The following is a 21,072-nucleotide window of genomic DNA, read 5'->3' on the forward strand; positions in this document are numbered from 1 at the left end:
TTGTTTTTTTCTTTTTCTGTCTTCTGATTAATTTTGGTTCAAAATCTACTTATCAGGTATGAGAGTATCTCTCCTGCTTTCTTTCCATCTCCATTCACATGATATATTTTAAAGATTTTGTGTCTGTTTTCGTTGGTCATATTGGTGTGTAGTTTTCTTTCCTTGTGTCTTTGTCTGAGTTTGGTGTCAGGGTGATACTGGCTTCATAGATTGAATTTGGGACTGTTTCCTCCATCTCTTTCATCTAATAACTTCAGGAAGATTGGTATTAGTTCCTTCTTTACATGTCCAATAGATTCAGCTCCATCTGAATCCAGACTTTTCTTTGTTTGAAGACTTTTAATTGTTGCTTTAATCTTATTGGTTGATATTGACCTTTTTTTTTTTGTTTTTTTGTTTTTTTTTATCCTCATGGTTCAGTTTGGGTAGGTTACATGTGTCTGTGAATTAATGTCTTTCCAGTTTACTGGAGTATAAATTTTCATAATAGTTCCTAATGATTCTCTGGATTTCACAAGGGTCTGTGGTGATATCATATTTTTCTTCATTACTTTTATTGATTAGGTTCTTCTCTTTCTTTGGTTTGGCTAAGGGCTTATCAATCTTGTTATATTGTTTGTATTTTCAAAGAACCAACTCTTTGTTGCATTGATATTTGTATTGTGTCTTTTCTCCATTTCATTAATTTCAGTTCTGATCCTAATTATTTCCTGTATTCTACTGAATTTGGAATTAGTTGCTCTTGCTTTTCCAGGGCCTTGAGGTGTAACATTAGATTATTTATTTGAATTATTTTTAGTAGTCACTTAATGCTCTTAGGACTGCCTTCATATTGTCCCAGAGATTTTGATACGTTGTGTCTCTGTTCTCCTTTGTTTCTAAGAACTTTTTGATCTCTCCCCTGGTTTCTATGACTTATTTATCTTTCAAAATTTTATTGTTTAAGCTCCAGGAGTTAAAAGATTTCTGTTCTTTATCTTGTTATGAATTCTAATTTATTCCATTGTGATCTGATAGAATACAAGGAATTATCTCTATTTTCTGTGTGTTAGGACTTGCTATTTGTCCTAAAATGTGGTCTATTTTATTTTTATATTTATTTTTATATTTATTTATTTATCTACTTATTGGTACTGGGGATTGAACTCACTGGTACTTAACCACTCAGCTACATTCCCAGTCCTTTTTGTATTTTATTTAGAGACAGGATCTCACTGAGTTTCTTAGGGCCTTGATAAATTGCTGAGGCTGGCTTCGAACTCAAGATCCTCTTGCCTCAGCCTCCCAAGCCGCTGGGATTATAGGCATGCACCATTGCGCTCCACAAATGTAGTCTATTTTAGAGAAGTTTCCATATACAGCTGAAAAAATATTGAATTCAGTTTTTGATGGATGAACTATTCTAAAGATGTCTGATAAGTCCATTTGATTAACAGTATTTTTCAGTTCTGAAGAGTCTTTACTAATTATGTCTAGATGACCTATGTATTGATGAGAGAGGTATGTTGAAATCACCCAGTATTATTGTATTGGGTCTGTTTGATTCTTTCTATTGAGTAGGGTTTGCTTTCTGTACATAGGAGCACCAATGTTAGAGGCATAAATATTTACTATCATTATATTTTGTTTTTAAATGGTTCTCTTAAACAGTATGAAGTTACCCTATTTTTTTTTTTCTATCTTCTGATTTATTTTGGTTCAAAGTCTACTTGTCAGGTATGAGAGAATCTCTCCTGCTTTCTTTCTGTTTCCATTCACATGATGTGTTTTTTCCATCCTTTCACCTTTAACCTGTGGATATCTTTGCCAATAAGGTGAGTCTTGTAAATAATATATGGTTAGGTCTTATTTTTAAATTTTTTGTGCCAATCTATTTCTTTTGATTGGAGAGTTGAGACCATTTATGTTCAGTCTTATTATAGAGAGATGATTTTTATTTCCTGCCATTTTGACATTTTTTCTGATGTTTAATTCAGACTTGATTCTCCTTTAATTGAATACTGCTCTAGTAAGGTTCATTCATATGCTGGTTTTTAAAAACATTTCTTCTGCATGAAATATTTCATCCAGTATGTTTTGTATTGCTTGCTTGGTGGTTGTGAATTCTTTTAGTTTATGCTTATAATGGAAAATTTTTATTTTATCTTTGTTTTAGTCAGCTTGTTCACTGTTGTGACCAAAGGACCTGATAAAAACAATTTTAAAGAGGAAAAGTTTATTTGGGAGTTCACAGTATCAGAGATCTCAGTTGATATAAGGCTGACTCCATTCCTTAGGGCCTGAGGTGAGGTAGAATATCATGATGGAAGAGTGTGGTGGGGGAAGCAACTGTAGACTGTAGACATCACACCAGGAAGAAAAGAGAGAGAGAGAGAGAGAGAGAGAGAGAGAGAGAGAGAGAGAGAGAGAGAGAGAGAGAGAGAGAGGGAGAGAGAGAGAGAGAGAGAGAGAGACACTACACTTGCCAGGGATAAAATACACACCCCAAAGCACACTCCCAATGACCAAACTCCTCTAGCCATGCCCCACCTGCCCATAGTTACTACTCAGTTAATCACTCTCAGAGGATTAATGCTGATTAGGTTAAAGGTCTTATAACTCAATCATTTCACCTCTAAGCTTTCTTGCATTGTCTCACACATGAGATTTTGGGAGACATCTAGTATCTAAATTGTAACAAAATAATTTTGCTTAATATAGCAGTCTTGGTTGACACCCATTTTCTTTCAAGACTTGGAATATATCACTCCATGTCCTTCTGGCCTTTGTGGTCTGGGCAGAGAAACCAGAATAAAATCTAATTGGCTTACCTCTAAATGTGACCTTCTGTTTTTCTCTTGTGTCTTTTAAAATTTTATCTGTGTTCTGTATATTAGGTAATTTAAATATAGTGAATATTGGAGAGGATTTCTTTTGATCTTGTCTCTTTGGAGTTTTTAAGTACTTCTTGTATTTGAACTTCCACCTCATTCCATTTTCTGATATTGTTTTATTGAAAAGGCTTGTGCATTTCTTTAGTTTGTTTCTCAGTACCTTTTTCTACACCATGGTTCCTACATTTGGTCTCTAAATGTTATTCCAGATTTCTTGAATACTCTGGTCATGGTCTCTTAACATATTTTCTTTATTGTTAACTTGGTTTTTAAGATTATTTGCTTTGTCTTTGAGACCTGAGAATCTGTCTTCTGTGTGGTCTAATCTATTGGTGATGCTTTTTAATTTGATTTATTGAGTTTTTTTATTTCCAGGATTTATGTTTGGTTGTTTCTCAGGAGCTCTCTTTATTGAAATGATCTTTCATGTCCTGTATTTCCTCTCTTAATTCATTCTTTACATCTTTTAGTTTGTTTAGTCTTTTAACTCTGAACTTTCTGAATTCTTTATCCAATATTTCCTTGGTGTCAATGGATCAGTTGTTGATGTGTGTGTTGTTTGCTGTAGCTTGTTCCCTGGCTTTTTCATATTGTTCATATGTCTACTCGTTTGCTTAGATGATTATCTCTGTTGCTTTTATGCAAAGTCTATTTAGTGGACTTCTTTGTCTTAAGTGCCCCACACTGGATGAATACCCAAATATCGATACTCCCACTCAATGCACATCCTTTGCAATGTTCAATATCAGCACCAGTTTGAGAGAAGACACCAGATCCTATTACCTATAATCACTTTAGAGCAAAGACATGTATTGGTCAACTTTATGCAGGGAAATGTATCGAAAACTTTCTTCACAGTGCCTCGAAACCAAGTATAAAATTATAATAATGTTCTTGAATAGGTTGAGAAATCAGTCATTAAGGATACTAAAATTACTATTACACTATCTAGGGTCTTGAAAAGGGAGAAGAGAAAAAATGGTTAGACAAAGGAAAAAAAAATAAAGAGAAAAGATAGATAAATGAAACAAAAGAAGATAAAAGAACCATCAGAAATAAATTGTATCAACAATAGAAATTTATTTCTGATGGTTCTAGAGGCTGGAATTCTGAGATCTGGGTGCCAGGATGATCAGGTTCTGGCGAGGACACCATTTTTGGTGGTAGATCGTTACGTATCTTCCCATGGCAGGGGTCATAGAGAAGGAAGTTTTCACTTCTCTTGTAAGGGCATGACTCCATTCCTGAGGACTCACCTTTTTGACCTAATTACCTTCCCAAAGTCCCGTTTTCAAGTACCATCACATCAGGAATTAGATCTTTCTTTCTTTTTTTCTTTTTTTCTTTTGCAGTGCTAGGGATAAAACCCAGAGTGTCCTGCATGTGAGGCAAATGCTCTACTACTGAACACATTCCCAGTCTATCCTGGCTAGATTTTAAGATAATTAATTTTCAGGGGGACACAAACATTCAGTCAATGACAAATATTATGAATGGCTATGTTATTAAATACGTATAGATTCCTTAAAATCAAGGTATTGTAAGTATGGAGCTCAAAGCTCCAGTTAAGAAATGATAAGGAAATTGAAATGTTAATTGCCCTGATTTGATCAGTACATGCTGTATATATGTTGAAATATTACACTGTGGTTCATAAAAATGTGCTAGTGTTACTCATTAAAAATAACAATATACATTTTCCTGTTCCCAAACGCAATTGATGTGTACTTACTAAGAATAAAAAATAATAATAAAAAAAGAAGATAAAAGAATAAAAATGGGTGGGGTTCAAGGCAGGAGCAGGTAATACAAGAGGGAAAAAAGGGACTAACAGGAGCAAGTGGAAACTTGAGCTCTGAAAGCAAATTTAGAAAGAATGATTCTAGGTCATGGTTTAAAACATTGGAAGAATATGATCAATTGATTTGAGGACCTCAATTTCAAATAATAAGGGAACATGTATATAAATTCAATATGAAAAGTAATATCTGAAATATTGAAACTGACATTAGAGTTTTTTATGATATTCCATGCCAAGTTGGGAAGATTTTTTTAAGTCTTCCTGATTTGGATTTCATCAGGATTTGGGACCTTTTGAAGATACTCAGCACTCCTTGGCTTTACCTCTAAGTTTCCCTGGGTGTGATCACACTAGCTCACCTCTGTTACAATTCTAGGATACTCCCTCCAATCTTTAGTATGTCCAGGTACCTACTAGCTTTCTGGAGGGTCAGAGGAGCTGACCCTTAATTGTCTGTGACTTAGCAGCCTCCATGTTGGGAGGGGTGCAGTCTTGTGTACCTTGCTGAAGAAAAGCTTCATGTATCAAATGCTGTCAAAACCAGTGTGGGATCCCAATGTATATTTTGGAGTTTGCAGAGTGAAATGGTCTAAGGTAGAGGTATTGTAGTCTATTCAATATGGCAGTGGGTGACCCATGTCAGGGAGGTGTTCTGGAACTGCAATCCCTCTGGAGTGCACATGTCATGGGTTGTGGGCTTGTGTCTGGGCACACCGGGGTGGTAGCTGGTGTCTGTGGGTGTTCCTTGGTAAGCCCCTATGTAGGTTGTACTGCCATTGTGTATATAGAACATTCTCCATTGGCTGCTTGCATATATTCTCACGAAAGGTCTTCTGTGGTTCATGCATCTGAGTGAGGATCAAGTTGTCTGACAAGTATGGTGCTGACAGCTGTGGATCCTCCTAGACGTGCTGGGGCACAGGAGCTACTTCTCTGGTTGCTATGGTGCTTATTTGTTAGCCCAGATGCTCAAGACTGTGTGTTTGGAGCTTGTCGTGTCTGCTGGATGCTTCTGTTCAGTGTCAGGGCCCAGGGTGCAGAAGTCTCAGGGCTACTGCTGACTGCCGTGGAATGCTGAACATGGTTTTCCCTCTGTTGGGAATTACTTATAGTGGTCCTGTCTAAGAGCGTGGTGGCTATCTGAAGTGGTGGGGCTCGTGAATGCAGGCTCTCTGTGGGTGGCCTGTACCATACAAGTTTCTACCTTGGCTGCTCTCGATCCCTGGGGTACTGTCCTATGACTGGGGTAGAGTTTAGTTGGCCTACCTTTATCTGAAGTCCTATGATTGGTGCCTGTGAAATCCTGAGCACCTGCTCCCCTCCACTGGGGCTTCCTTGTTGTGACCTGCCCTATCTCTGCCTTTGGGGACTGTCTGCAGCTGAGAGGCCTGTGAATGCAGGTTCTCTGTGTCTTTTGTGGCATACAGGCTTCATCCTGGCAGGTGCAGTTCACTGGGGTTTTCCCCATAATTCTGAGGTCGGTAGGGTCCGTTGGCTGTCAGTTGGCCTGAGCTCCTGCAGAGGCTGTGGAGAGTGCTGGGTTGTGGTTAGCACTTCCCAAAAGTGATTTACTCTTGGGTCAGCTTCAGCCTACTTTCCTTATCTGAAATAAGGGGGAGGGGATTTTAGTAACCCTTAGTTAGTAGCGATCCCTTTACAAGTTCTGTCTGGATGAATTACTGAGACAATCCACTGCAGAATCATTCCCTATGGCTTTATTTGTTATTATCTGTAGGTGGAGAGAAGCTGTATTGATTTAATTTCTTCTAGGGAGATTGACTAGTTGGTACTTTACAAAATGGCTGCCCTGGTGGCACAGCTTTCTGAGCACAATTGAGGCTGAACTGTGTGACCTCTTCCACTGTCTTTGTTATTCCTTTGTTATTTAACTTGGTCTGATTTTGTTTTGTTTTTTTCCAGCAATTGTTAGGGAAGTAAGTTTCTGGGCTCTTTCTCTCCCTCTTCTTCTCCTTTACTCCTCCTCACTGACCCCATCATGATCAGGGTTTGAGGTCAAAACGTCCTTTCCTTATGTCTGATCCAGTAACCAAACTCCCAGTCCCTCCTAGTCTCAAACTGTCCAATATTGAGTTTTAGAATGTTTACTCTGTCACTTATCTCTCTGATCATCTGTTCTTTGACTTTCTTTTTTGGGCTGTGGGGGAGTTGAGGGTAGCTACCTAGATTAGCTCCATCATCTTTAAGATCAAGTATAGACCTTTTGTTCAATACTTTTTAAATTTCCAAACCTTGAGACCAAATGTTCTGGGGAATTCCTTATTCATATTCTTAGTTTCAAACATTAACTGTGTGGAAAAGAGTCATTAATTAGCCATCAAATCTTCTTCAGGATTTAATCTTCCTTTCTTTCTTTCCTTCCTTCTTTCTTTCTTTCCTTCTTTCTTTCTTTCTTTCTTTCTTTCTTTCTTTCTTTCTTTCTTTCTTTCTTTCTTTCTTTCTTTTCTTTCTCTCTCTCTCTCTTTCTCTCTCTTTCTCTCTTTCTCTCTCTTTCCTTCCTTCCTTCCTTCCTTCTTTCCTTCCTTCCTTCCTTCCTTCCTTCCTTTTAGGTCTTGCCATATTGATAATTCTGAGAGAAATTTTAAGCTTGTTTACTTCAAAACATTAATATGTCAGGCAACACTATAAGTTGAATAAACTTGACTTCTTAAAAGAAAAAAAAGCATAATTCCTCTAACAGACATGAACAAATATCATTATGGGAACATTTAAGTGTATATCGGTAAGTATGGGCAACTTGAAGAAGAAATAATATTTTTAAAAAATATAATAAACTCTCTCTCTTGAGAGTCTTAGAAAAGTAAATAGAATAATAAAGGGCCATCTTCTGGGAATAGATGAGACCTTCTTAGAAAGGAAGAACGAGATACCTTCTTGAGTTGGTCTCCAACCCTTTAAACAGATTCACTCCATTCTTGAGTCAAGTCCAGAGCTATTTGTACAGTCACAGTAATTACTCCTAGGGTCTAGTACTTTTTAAAATTGTTTTTATAAATGAAGAGTGACTTTTATATTCATTTAAGAAAATTTCAGATATTCAAATGCTGCAGTAAGACAAGGCTAAAAAAAAAAAAGGAAATCCATATTACACAGCTCTAAAATATTTAGAACCAAAACATAAATAAAAGATTAACTTTAAAAAGTTTTTTTGAGGGCCGGGGTATAGCTCAATTGGTAGAGTGCTTGTCTTGCAAACACAAAGCCCCAGGACCACCCCCCCCCCAAAAAAAATGAAACTTACAAATGGAGAAAACTTGGGAAAGAATTTTGACCATATATCCATATTTTTTTTTCTAATTACAGTGACCTTCAGGTAACTGAGGAACACATAATAATAAGTTAGAACTACTTTATAATTTTAAGAACTAAAGATTCCAAATTATTTTTTGACTAAAGAATTTTGGTCATGTTTTATTGTGGTAACACATATAACAAAAATTACATTTTAAACTTTTTTTTGACTATACTGAGACTAGAACCCAGAAGTGCTTTACCAATGGGCTATATTGCTAGCCCTTTTATATAGGGTCTCACTTTTGAGGTTGACCTCAAACTTGTAATCCTCCTGCCTCAGCCTTTTGAGTCTCTGGGAGTACAGGTGTGTGACAACATGCCTGGTCATTTTAACCATTTTTAAATGTACAGTTAAGTGACATTAAGTACATTCATGTTGTGCAAAAATCACCACCACCTATCTCCTGAACATTTTTCACCTGCACATGCAATTATGATGTATTTGATAAGCCCAAACACAGATGCATGAGAAATTAAAGAGAAATTCATTTATGCTGCCTTCACTTAATATGTAACATTTTCCTCTTATTATTTGTGATGTAAATTAATATTTAATTCATTCACTGAATTTTTTTGTTTTTGTTTTTGTTTTTCTGTCTTCACTTTTAATATGTTCATTAATAGTTTTTCACATTAATGTGAAATTTGTTGCCATACAACTATACAGCATTTGAAAGAAAATGCTTGCACTTTTTGGAAATTGAGCCTGAGTGAAAAGTTTAACACAATGCAGCATATGCCACATAGCAAATATTGTTCATCTGAAGGTAAAATTAATTGTATGGTTTCTACAATGGAAAATTGGATCCTCTATGAATAAAAATATGTCAGATGCTCTTAAATTAAAATTTGTATTTTATCACATCCAACTGAAAGAATAAAATGTTCTTCCTTTCAACTTGAATTTTTATGAATAAAGAAAAATTGTGAAACTCTGGCAATGCTTTGTAATTTTGAGAAAAAACAAATTGGTTTTTAGTCCTGTGGAGTAGATATACTTTTTTTTTCTTTCATGAATTATCTATTTTGAAAGGCCTCATTAAATTCATCATGGGGCTTTCAATATTACACTTCCTATTATAACAACAGCACAATATTAGTTATAATAGCAATCACAACTACCATTATTTGAAAGTCTATTATAAGTGAGAATTTGACATATTTGTGTAGTCATCAGAATTCTGCAAATGAGAGAAACTGAGCTTCAGAAAGGACAGGTGATTTACCCAAAGTCGTTCCCTAGAATCATGCTGTATTTCATTTTGTATACCCTTTGGCAGTAGGAATCTCATATTTCCTCTTGAAGCCAGCATGCCTATCATGTAAACATGACTGGACAGGCTTGTCAGTTCCTCTTGTAATTTCCTTTGGTTTGTAAATTCGAGGGCAAGGGCCATATTTCCGCCAATTTTCATTCTTCCCACAGTGACTAGTCAAGTCAGTTTATTCTACAAGCATCAGTTCCTTCTCTTGGGGAAGTTTCCATCTCACTGTTTGTATCTTCAAATAACCTTAAGGTTTTATCATCAACTATGGGAACACAAGTAATACTATAATAAAGACAAATAATTGAATGATTATAGAAAGTAGGGAAATTGGCTTACTGATAAAAACTTTGATTTATTAAATCATGATTGAAAAATTCCAGTAGGTTAATTTTTTGTTAATGTTCACTGTAAAAAATTAAATCAATGTGGTAAAGTATGAAGAAGAGAGTAGATATCTTCCTAAACCCTCACAAACAGATGAGAACTTGCTTCCAGATATTATCTCTTTATGAATATATGAATATATGTATGTTTGGGTGCATGTGTAATTTTATATAGATTAGTTCTTCCCATGCATGTGGTGTGGTGTCTACTTTTCTATTTAGCAATATGGCAGGGACATCTTCCATGGTTATAAATATTGGAGCTGCCACTATCATTTTAAAAGGATGCAAAGTATTCCTTGTATAAAGTGCTATTTTGAAGAAAATTAGGTGGTTTCAAAATTCTGTCATAAACAATGCTACAATTAGCATTTTTGTGCATACATTTTTATTCCCTTGGCTGATTATCTCTTCAAGATAAATTCCAAAAAGTTTGTTGCCTTGGTACAAGGGTAGAAGCATGATGTTGCAAGTATAAAATAGTAAGCTACTCTATTTAGAAAGGTAGAAACACATTATTGATTGAAAACTTGCATTACTTCATCAACACTTATATACAAAAGTTTATATTAAGTAATATGTAAATCTATTTATATTTTTATATATTATTAAATAATTATTGAGTCGTAATGAACAGAAGAAGATTTTCCCAAGACTTTGTGGTCCTTTTGTACTGTAGACACACTGCTAACACAGGCATCAACTATAACTGCCACTATTGCCAACCATTCTGAGGTCCCAGATGGGAGTTATAGAGATCTGCCATCAAACTGTAAATCTCACACCTGCTCAATTCAGACACCTCAGACACTAACAAGATAGCAGGCCAAAAGAGTGATTCACAGAGTCAGTAGCTGCTGATCCCAGATTTAGACAGCCAGATAGGAATACCTTCCAGAGATCTGTGTGAGCAATATCCTACACATATCGCTCTAGCAAGATATCAATCCAAAGAGTCTGATGTGAGGTTCAAAAGTAGCTTAAAACTCACTTTATTACTTCCTTTTCCTACAACTTGTCACCCCCTAATGGTTATCATGAAGTCTCTCTTATTATTCCATGTGCTGGTTTATAATAGTAAAGAAATGGTTGGATTTTTGTAGAAGCAAAGAATATATAAATCATGTATACTGTATTTTTTTCACAATGATTTTCTTTAACTTTTGCACCAAATTTTATTTAATTTATCAAATTAGGTAGCAGAGTGCTTGCTTTCTATATGCAAAAGAATCTTAAGCTGCTTTTTGAGAGGAGTCCAATGTCTTCATCTGAGCCCTTATGTCTGTATGCTGTTTGTACTATGGTAATGATATATATGTATGGTGGTAATGGGGCAGTCCCAGGGTTGGAGGATGATCATAATGGAAATGCCATGTTCATAAACATTGTAAGTCCTCTGTGTTGATATAGACATTTGTGTTTGTAGAGTTGTGGTTTTATGATAGTCATTTTGATAAGACAAAATGAAAAACATAAAATAAAGTTTCTACTGAAGAAGGCAGTTGACAAATCTTCCTAATATCAACCTTCTCTAGAAAATTTTTCCTGCCATTTAAAACTGTAAATGCAAATTGGATAATATTGCTCTGGTATGGTAGGAATTCAGATTTGCATTGCTGGCTGACAACAGGAAGTAGTTTATCAAGATAGTAAACATCCTCACAAGGCCAGCACTGGCCATAAGATCAGATCCAGTTTGTTACAAATGCCAATGCCAATAGAGCTGCTTTTCATTGAGTTTGCTTTTCACTGAAAACAGACTCTGTTTTCTACATAGATGTAGAAGTGATGTTTCTACATAGATGTTTTACTGAGGGGAACTCTCAGAAGTTATATTCATCAGTAAGTGGGGAAAGCAAATTTGAGCAGAGTGAACTTGATCCACAATGTAAATGTAATTCTAATTAAAGTGTTAATCATCCTCTGCAGATCTATAGAGCTAGAATGAGCCTTTCTGGCTATCCTGAATTGAGTCAAATTATCAGGACCTTTGCATCTGTGCATCAGCCAATCCCAGGCTGAGGACCACTCCTGGAAAGAAGGACATTATGAAGGAGCAAGTGTCCTGAAATCAAAGGAAACATTTCCTAGGGGATACAGTAGAAAGTCATCAGCAGTAGAAATCCCCAACAACTGCTGAGATGTGTGTGTTGACTCTGAAGAGCAGATCTGTGTGAGACAACCCAGTATCCAGTAGCCAAGGAAAGAACCAGGGAGCAAGCAATCAAGTTTCATAGAATCAAACATGTCTTGAAAATTAAATTGGCAATTTTGGTTTTACAGTGTGGTTTTACAGTTTTGGTTTTAAGTTTCTTGAGTGTTGGAATTGTGCATGTGTGGTTTTCCCCCTTCTTTTCTTTCTAAACAGGGATGTGATGGTTAGAGTTGCAGCATCCCAAAAGGGAAAGTCTTTAAAATGGAAGAAATATCATCTCAACTGTCACAGAGCTATGGACCCAGTCACTTACCTGTAGGCATTTTGTGATGTAAGAAATATAGACCCTATTTATTTAAGCCATTTTAATTTTCCTGTTGTTGTTCTTAATGGCTATTAAGTGCAGTCTTGATTACTTGAGAAAGTTGGTGAACTAGTTTAGGAAAGATTTGATGGGGACCAGATCTAGGTAACATAATTGGGGATACCAAACCAGTGAGAAATATGTTAATGGTTGAATCCACAAGACCACATCACTAATTGTGGAATTCAAGAGAGAATGAAGATTCAGGAATGATTCTGAGGTTCTGGCTTATGAAGAGTTTTTCTAGTCTTACCCTCCCCCACTCATTTTTCACTTTATTTCTTGACCATGCCCAGTTCTTTTAAACCTGTCTACTTTTTCCTTCTATTCTTTTCTTTTCTCTTGCCTTTTCTTTTCATTTGTCTTGTTCTTTTCTTTTGTCTTGTTCTTTTTTTTTTTTTTTTTTTTTTTTTGGTACCCAGGATTGAACCCAAGGATGCTTAACCATTAAGCCATGTCCCCAGTCCTTTTTTCTATTTTTTTTAATATTGATACAGGGTCTCACTAATTTGCTGAGGCTGGTTTTGAACTTGCAATCCTCCTGCCTCAGCCTCCCAAGCCATGCCCCACCCTATTTCTTCAAGTGATTTTCTCTATTTAGTATCTCTTCATTCCTACTTCATTTAGTAAGCTCCCATTTGTGCTTTGAAATTATTTTAAATATTACTTCCTCTATAAAGCACCACCTTTTCTTTGGAGAGAAGCTACAGGTTTTTGAATGATCATTATGTGCCCAATATTAAGTGCTTTATAGATATTAGGTCATTATTATTCTTATAACTAACTCTTATGTAGGTACTGCTGAAGTCTTCATTTTACTCATGAATACTGAGGTACTTATTAAGTTTAAATTAGAGAGTATGGAATAACAGAGCTTGCTTTTGAATGCAGGAAAACTTCAGAGATCCTGCTAAGCCATTTTCCATAGAAAAATGGGTAACAATGTACATGAACTCACTTCCAAACATCAGTCATGGGGATATGGTAACAGTTGTTAACTCCCATCTGTAGGGGGTTGACTGGTAGTCTCCAAAAAACTATAACTACACCCCAGATCCTGTGACTATGACTTTATTTGGGAAAAGGATCTTTTCAGGTATAATTAAATTGAGGGTCTTGAGATGAGACCAATCTGAATGACCTGGATGAACCCTGAATCTAGTGACAAGAGTCCTTACAATAGATTCATAGAAGAGACTGGGAGAAGAGGAGGTCATGTGAGAACAGAGACAGAGTTTGAAGTAAGGCAGTCATGAGTCACAGAACATCTATAGCCACCACAAGCTGGAAGAAGCAAGGTAAAATTTATCCTTACAGTCTGTGGAAGAGCATGACCCTTATAGTACCTTGATGACCCTAGAGTACCAGACTTCTAGCCTCTGGGCTGTAAGTTAATAAATCCCTTGCTGTAAGCCACCTCATTTTGTTGTACTTGGTGACAAACCCCTCCAAGAGCTAACATGCCACCCCTGGCCATGTGGCACATGGGTAGAACCCATGATCAATAACCCAGTTTGGAGGGTTGTCTCCATGGTTCTTATATACAGTGCTCTATGGAGAAGGATGGGTATTGCTAGCAGCAGAAGCTTCAGGTCTTGGTGGAAAAGTTCCCTCTAGAAAGTGATATCAGATGCTAAAGGCACAAGTACTGAACGATTTGGGTTCAAATCTTTTTTCAACAACTTACAGGTTATTACCCTGAACAAATTTTTTTACCTTCCCTGCCCTCAGCATCAGTGATATGCAAAACAGAGAAAAAAAATTTCCTCAGAAGTTGGCTATGAGAAATAATTAAAATAATATAGAAAGTACTTTAAAATGTCTATTCCTTGCAAGCACACTATAAACATTAGCCCCACGTTTATCATCATAGAATGGACTTTCCTTTTAACCAATGACAACATTCCTCTCCTAACAAACCTTTCAGATCATACATTCTCAGGCAATTATCAGTGGTCTATGACAGGGTCCTACTTGTACAAATTAATCAAATGTGGGTTCAGATACATCAGAGAAGGAGATACTTCATGGTAAAACATTAGATAAAACATTTTTTGGTAGCTAAATATGACATGATTACATGCCATTTAGCAAAGCTTTTGCCCTTGGGTGAATGAATTTCTATGGTTTGTGGGCCTGTGACAGATTTTTTAGGATGCTTTTGGGGTTTAGATATTCAGAAATCCACAGTATTTTCTTTTCTTTTTTCTATTTTTTAAGTATAACACTGTAGCTCAGGTTCTGAGGATGACTATCCCGGGGATATATTAGATTTATCACTTGCTTTGGAGGCTTACTTTCTTCTCTATGTGAGAAAGTTCTGGCTACCAAAGAACAATTTTGGGTGCTCTCACTAAAAGCTGACTTGCAACCCCGAATACTTACCAAGTTCGAAACTCCAAAGTTTAAAATAGCAAACAACAAAGTCTGTTATGCAATAAGTCACAGCAACCCTGACAGGAAGAGGGTCAAAAATCATAGGTCATTTACCTAGCAACATAGAAAAAAAGACTCTAAGTTTCCTTTACTTTTTCTTTCTATCCATCTTCCTGTACCTTAGCCTGCTGATAATTGCAGAAATGATAAGCTCTGTCCTGGTGTCAAGTCAGCAGCACTTTGGTCAGAGGGAATTTGAAACTCCAAGCCACACACATCTCTGTACTGCTCCCTCTTCCCCACTTCCCCTACCGAGACTCTTTTTCATTCCCTGCTCCTTTTGACCCTCCTTCTGCTTAACACCAGCACTTTAAAAAGGATTTCACCTTTCCATCTCCCCTCTCCTGCCCTGTTTTACTCAAGGTCAGTTCCCAACTTCTTCCCTTCTCTGGAGTCCCTTGCCCCAGATGTCTTTACCTCTCAGTCCACTCACGCTGGAATTTCACGGTTCGCGCTGTACTGGCTGCAGAAGCTTCTCTGTCCCTCTTTCTAGCTTCCAAATGTCCCTTCCAGTTCCAGACTCCTCCCCACACAAGTGGGAGGTCCAGCCCTCCTCCTGTCTTCAGGGCCGGATGTTCTGTCCTGGCCCTTCTCCGCAGGGAAGTTCTGGGCCCTGTTGCTGCTGTGGCAGGGATGGTTCTGGTTTCTTAGGACACACTCAGCTTTGCTGAAATCCTTCTTCATCTTTAGATCCCTCCTCCAGGTTCCTCATACTAACAGGCAAGATTTCTGAGCTCAGGTGTACCTTCGATGTTTTGTTGAAATTGGATGAGTGGATTTGACTGATGATTGGCCTTGTATGACGTTTTTTTTTTTTTTTTTTAAAGACCCTCAACCTGGAATCCCTTAGTCACTTTGAGAAGCTCTTAAAAATACATCTGTGCCTAGAGATTGTTATGTAATTGGCCCAGGTGGCCTTTGTTACTGTTTAAGAGTTCCTGAGGGAGCTCCAACATGACTAGGTTTGAGAATAAGTACCAAAATTTTCAACCTATGTTCTTCTCACCTGTTTTTTTTTTTTTTTTTTTTCCTTAAATTTTCCTAAAAGTATTAGGATTCAGTGCGAATCTTGACTTTGAAGCCACCTGTTCTTAGGCATTCTTATAGCCCCTGTCCTCAACCGGAGTTCACCCTCCAAACAACAGGAACAGAATGTGCCTTCAGAATTTTCCAAGAAAGTTCCTGAGAAAGTTGGCAATGTGACTGGTAAAACTGCCAAAGAGAATTTAATAAAAGAAACTAGAAGGGCTCAGATTGAACAGGAATCCAGAGTGACGACATGGTTACTTAGATTTGCTGAGGAACTGTTAACTGTTCTGGTGACTCTGGCAAAATAACCTGTTGTGGTATTTAACCTTGTGTATCACACACTGGCTCCTGCCCTGTTTTTCCTGTTGGTTTTGATTCCTGAAGGATGGAGCTAGCCTCTGAAACCTTCTAATCTGTTGTAATTATTACACAGATGAGAAATGGAGGTTAAGTGGGATCATAATTTAATAAAAGTTCTGCAGCTAAATAGAGGAAGAGGGAGGTGAGAAACTCTCATCTTTCTGAGAGCCCAATGTTCTTCTAAGACATATACCTATAACCTACTCTACCCTGCCTTGGAAATGCTCTTGATTAGCACAGTTGTACAAACTAGCAATGTTTGGTGTATGTCCAAGACACATCAGATTTCATAAAAAAGCAAGAGCAAGAAGCAGATCATTCATTATTAAGCTCAGAAAAACACAGGGAAATTAATGGAAAAGAAAAAAAAAAACCTGACTTCATCTCTCCAAACTTCTTCGTAACGGGGTGAGTTATAGCTCACAGGGTGTAAGTTGTAAAGACAGTGCCTAATTTGCTTAGTGCTGTATCTGTCACATGTTTAGAGTGCAGTAAATGGTTTTAACCACCACTGATGGGAGAGGTTTTGCAAAGTCAGCAGGCTGCAAAGACCTAAATGTGATGATGTCCTCACTGTGTTATCTTTTGGAACAGAGAGAAGAAAGAAAGTGTTGTAAATTGTAGCTGTGCATTGACTAGGTACTCAGTTTTTGGTTTTTGTGAATTTTTTTTTTTTCTTTTTAGTTTAAATGCACATTTTAGGTCCCCCCACCCCCAACGAAGCTGATCTCTCAATTTTAACTCCCAAGTTCATTACTTAGAAAACAGTACCAACCAAGTAGGTGTAGCTTATTAATTTCATCTGTGAATTTAGAGAGGTGAAACAATCAGATAAGTTAGTGTTTTCTTTCAGATAAGGTAGAATTATTTTTGCTGCATAAGACTCTTGGCATTCTTTCATAGAGTCTATCATGCTCATCTAAACTGGAAGATACCTCTTTTCTGTTGGCAAGAATGATTTTAGTTTACTAAGATAATTAAAAAAAAAAAAGTTTTCAGCAAATCAAGTGTCAGTCTACTAAACAACCAAAGAAAACTGGAAGTTTACAGTAGCCATGAAGTATACTGCCCACCAATGCTGCTTAACTCGAGTAATTCAAGTGTGACAATTTAGCTGTGTTTTCTATTTTTCTCTATTTTTACCATAAAATACATTAGATAATGAAATTCTACATATGTATAAATATCTTTTATTTTGTTTTAGTTAGGACCTTCTTGGTTTCAAGCAACAGGAACAAATTTAGCTAGTTTAAGTGAGAAAGAAATCAACCTAAGGACAGTAATGCACCTGGGTTTCCAGAGCACACTAGAAACAATGAATGTAAGGTCACAAGGCCTCTCTTTATTTATTATTATTATTATTATTATTATTATTTTACTTTCTGCCTCATTTATTGTTCAGACCTCCTTCCATGGTTTTTTAGGTCCACTTGGTGGGTCAGTGGCTTCAAAATCATATCTTCAGAACTCAGAGTTTACTCATCTAACTCCCTAAAGAAAGGATGATCTTTCTTAATCCTGAGGAAGATTCATCTTGGGCTAGAGGTCCATCGTTGGATCAGTCACTAATGTCTAGGTAGAACAGGTCTTGCAGACATAGGAAAGCTTTAAAAGTCACCTTAGTAAACAGCCTGGGAAGTTTAAAGACAGGGTGGGAGGCAGACAACCAATTAGATATACACCAAATGGCTTGTGATTCACCAAATGCTTTCTTTGGGTAATGATTAAATTTAATTCTCAAAGAATGGTGGATCACTTTGTATCAAATTCTCTCATAGCATTCCAACTTTGTGATCTTATTTTTGTTTATTTAGTTTCCTCCCAGTCTGTGAAATTTTGTTTTGCATTCTTAGAGTCTGACATTGAGTGGTTCAGTAGATATTTGTTGAAAGGATGTGTGACTAATTCCGCAAGGTAGGATGCTCACATAAGGACACTGGGATGCACTGGGGTGAAGTGGCAGGGTTAAAGTGTCTCAGATAAGTGTTAGTTCCTACAGCCTCAATCCCCTTCCAAACCACCAGGCTGCTGTCTACACTGAGTTTTCTTCTTCTGTTTGTTAGTGACTTACACAGTAGGATTTGGATCTGGTGGTGAGAAATGTGAAAAGAATTAAATTGGGGATAAAGATGTCAATCATTATACAACAATTTGATTTTCCCTTCTTGGTGCATCAAGTAAGAACAGCTTTACATCAATTACAGTAGTCTTTCCTTATTCACTGGGGGATGCATTCCAAGATCTTCAGTGGATGCCTGAAACTGGAAACTGTATCCATCCCTGCACTATACAGGTAATACTTCCTGGTGTAGCACATTGCCATCCATCAAAATAATTCTCTGCTCAATTCTTCCACTCACAAATTTAATGCCTTTTCACTTTAAAAAAATTTTTAAAAACTGCATTTTTATTCATTGTACACAAATAGGATATAACTTTTCATTTCTATGGTTGTACACAATGGAGATTCATACCATTCATGTAATCATACAGAAGGTTGTCTGTCTCATTCCACCATTTTTCATACCCCGGGCCCTCCCTGCTCTCATTTCCCTCTACATAATCCAAAGTTCCTCCATTCTTCTCTTACCCCTCACCCCCCCCCAACCTCCATTATGTATCATCATCCCACTTATCAGGGAAAACGTTTGACCTTTGACTTTTTGGAATTGGTTTATTTCACTTAGCATTCTTTACCTGCAAATGACATAATTTTATTCTTTATGGCTGAATAATATTCCACTGTGTATATATACCACAGTTTCTTTATCCATTCATCTATTGAAGGGTATCTATGTTGGTTCCACAATCTCGCTCTTGTGAATTGAGCTGCTATAAACATTGATGTGGCTGCATTACTGTACTTTGCTGATTTTAAGTCCTTTGGGTATAAATTGAGGAGTGGGATAACTGGGTCAAAGGTGGGTCCATTCCAAATTTTCTGAGGAATCTCCATACTGCTTTTCAGAGTAGCTGCACCAATTTGCAACTCCACCAACAATGGACAAGTGTGCCTTTTTCCCCACATCCACACCAACACCTATTATTGCTTGTGTTCTTGATAATAGCCATTCTAATTGGAGTTAGATGCATTCCTGGGGTGGTTTTAATTTGCATTTCTCTAATTTCTAGAGATGATGAACACTTTTTCATACTGGACAAAGGAGCCAAAAACATACAATGGAGAAAAGATAGCCTGTTCAACAAATGGTGCTGGGAAAACTGGAAATCTATATGTAGTAAAATGAAATTAAACCTCTATTTCTCACCCTGCACAAAACTCAACTCAAAATGGATCATGGACCTAGGAATTAGACCAGAGATCCTGCACCAAATAAAAGAAAAAGTAGGCCCAAATTTTGATCATGTTGGCTTCGGGCCAGACTTTCTTAACAAGACTCCTAAAGAGCAAGAAATGAAAGCGAGTATCAATAAATGGGATGGAATCAAACTAAAAAGGTTTTTCTCAGCAAAAGATACAATCAATAATGTGAAAAGAGAGCCTAAAGAGTGGGAGAAAATATTTTCCACACACAGTTCAGATAGAGCACTAGTCTCCAAAATTTATAAAGAACTTAACAAAACTTTACAACAAAAATACAAAGAACCCAATCAATAAATGGGCTAAGGAACTGGGAAGACACTTTACAGAAGAAGATATGCAGGCTATTAACAAATATATGCCTTTCAATTTTAACCAAGCACTTATTACACACTGTAGCTATAACTTTTGCAGTTTGAAGTATAGCAGCAAAACTGGCATGAATGAATTTTTCCCTCTTCACAATTTCATAGATAGAAGATCCATTCTTACTGTAAATCTTAATCTCATCATGCACTTTCTTCCCTTTTAAATCAAAAACTTTCACTTTTCACTTAAAGAAGAACTTTATAGCTTCCCATAAGAATATGTGACTCTAGTATTACTATTCCTGCTCTTTGGGACCACTATTAAGGAGTGATTTGCAAGTACCACAATACCACACCAGTGACTCTGATAATCAAGATGGCGACTAGGTTACTAAGGGGAGGGTAGCAGACGCATATATATATATATATATATAGAAGTATGATTGATTCATGGCACAGGCAGATGGAGCTTCATGAAGTAAGATTTTGTCATGATCCTCAAAATGGTGTGAAATTGGAAACTTATGAATTTTGTTTTTCTAGAATTTTCTGAGCATGGTTGACTGTGGATGACTGAAACCTTAGAAATCAAGAGCATGGATAAAAGGAGACAACATAAAGCCTGTGCATTTCTTCTACATGTTTAAATGGAGAAAGACTATTTATCCTATCATTAAAACTGCAAAAATAAAGCTTACATTTTTCTCTTTTAGGTGATTTATTTCTGAAAATGATATTTGACATAATAGTCACCTCTCCAGAGAGGTGACTACTTCTTTCATAATTCTAGTGATGATTTTGTTTTTGTAAGAGTATTTGGAAGCAAGGACAGAAAGCAGGTATCTTTTCCTGGCTCACGGTCTCTCTCCCTAACAGGAAATCTGCAGTTATAGACCATCCATATCTTACACTCATGGAGATGAGAAATAAACATGGTGATGTCTTTCTCCTCACACCGAGCATGGTGTCCATGTTGGTAGTGAATGGAATGGAAATAGTGAGGCAGGTTCTATTCAAGAATAGAGAGTATTTTGCATGCAGACATAACACATTTTCTTTCCTGGCAAAATAAAGAATGCTTATATTCAGTGAATTATGGAGAGAACTAAAAGTTTCATTAAAAAAAAAAAAACACTTTTATTGCCTATTCTAAATGAGGAAGCAAAATCCTTCACTGTTCTTGTTAGCTTGAGGAATCTCTCACCGAGGATGCAGCTAAGTCAATGAAAGTCTGGGTAGTGTTGACATCCAAGGGTGTCAACTTTGATCGCAGAAGTGCAATCACCTGTGTGGTGGTCAATATTTCCTGTGCCCTCTATTTGGCAGGAGTTATGTGCAGAGCGACAAGACTCTGGTAGTTGAAGCATCATGCGCTTACTCACGGTTTCCAGCCATGCTCTCTGTGTTGCTACTTTCCACTGCTGTCTATAAATTCTCCCCAGCAGTTTGTCAGACCCTAAA

General features: G+C 36.9%; 1 protein-coding gene across 1 annotated transcript in view; it reads right to left on the minus strand.

Moving 5' to 3' along the window:
• The window catches only part of Aldh1a1 (aldehyde dehydrogenase 1 family member A1), a 145,834-nt gene extending 130,757 nt beyond the window's left edge, over positions 1 to 15,077 (minus strand). Inside the window, exon 1 of the mRNA XM_047525289.1 lies at positions 15,010 to 15,077. The gene's annotated coding sequence lies outside the window, so the exon portion shown is untranslated. The remainder of the gene's footprint in view (positions 1 to 15,009) is intronic.
• Between the last annotated feature and the right edge of the window lie 5,995 nt (positions 15,078 to 21,072).

The sequence above is a fragment of the Sciurus carolinensis genome, chromosome 14, assembly GCF_902686445.1.
Source record: "Sciurus carolinensis chromosome 14, mSciCar1.2, whole genome shotgun sequence".
Taxonomy (NCBI): Eukaryota; Metazoa; Chordata; class Mammalia; order Rodentia; family Sciuridae; genus Sciurus; species Sciurus carolinensis.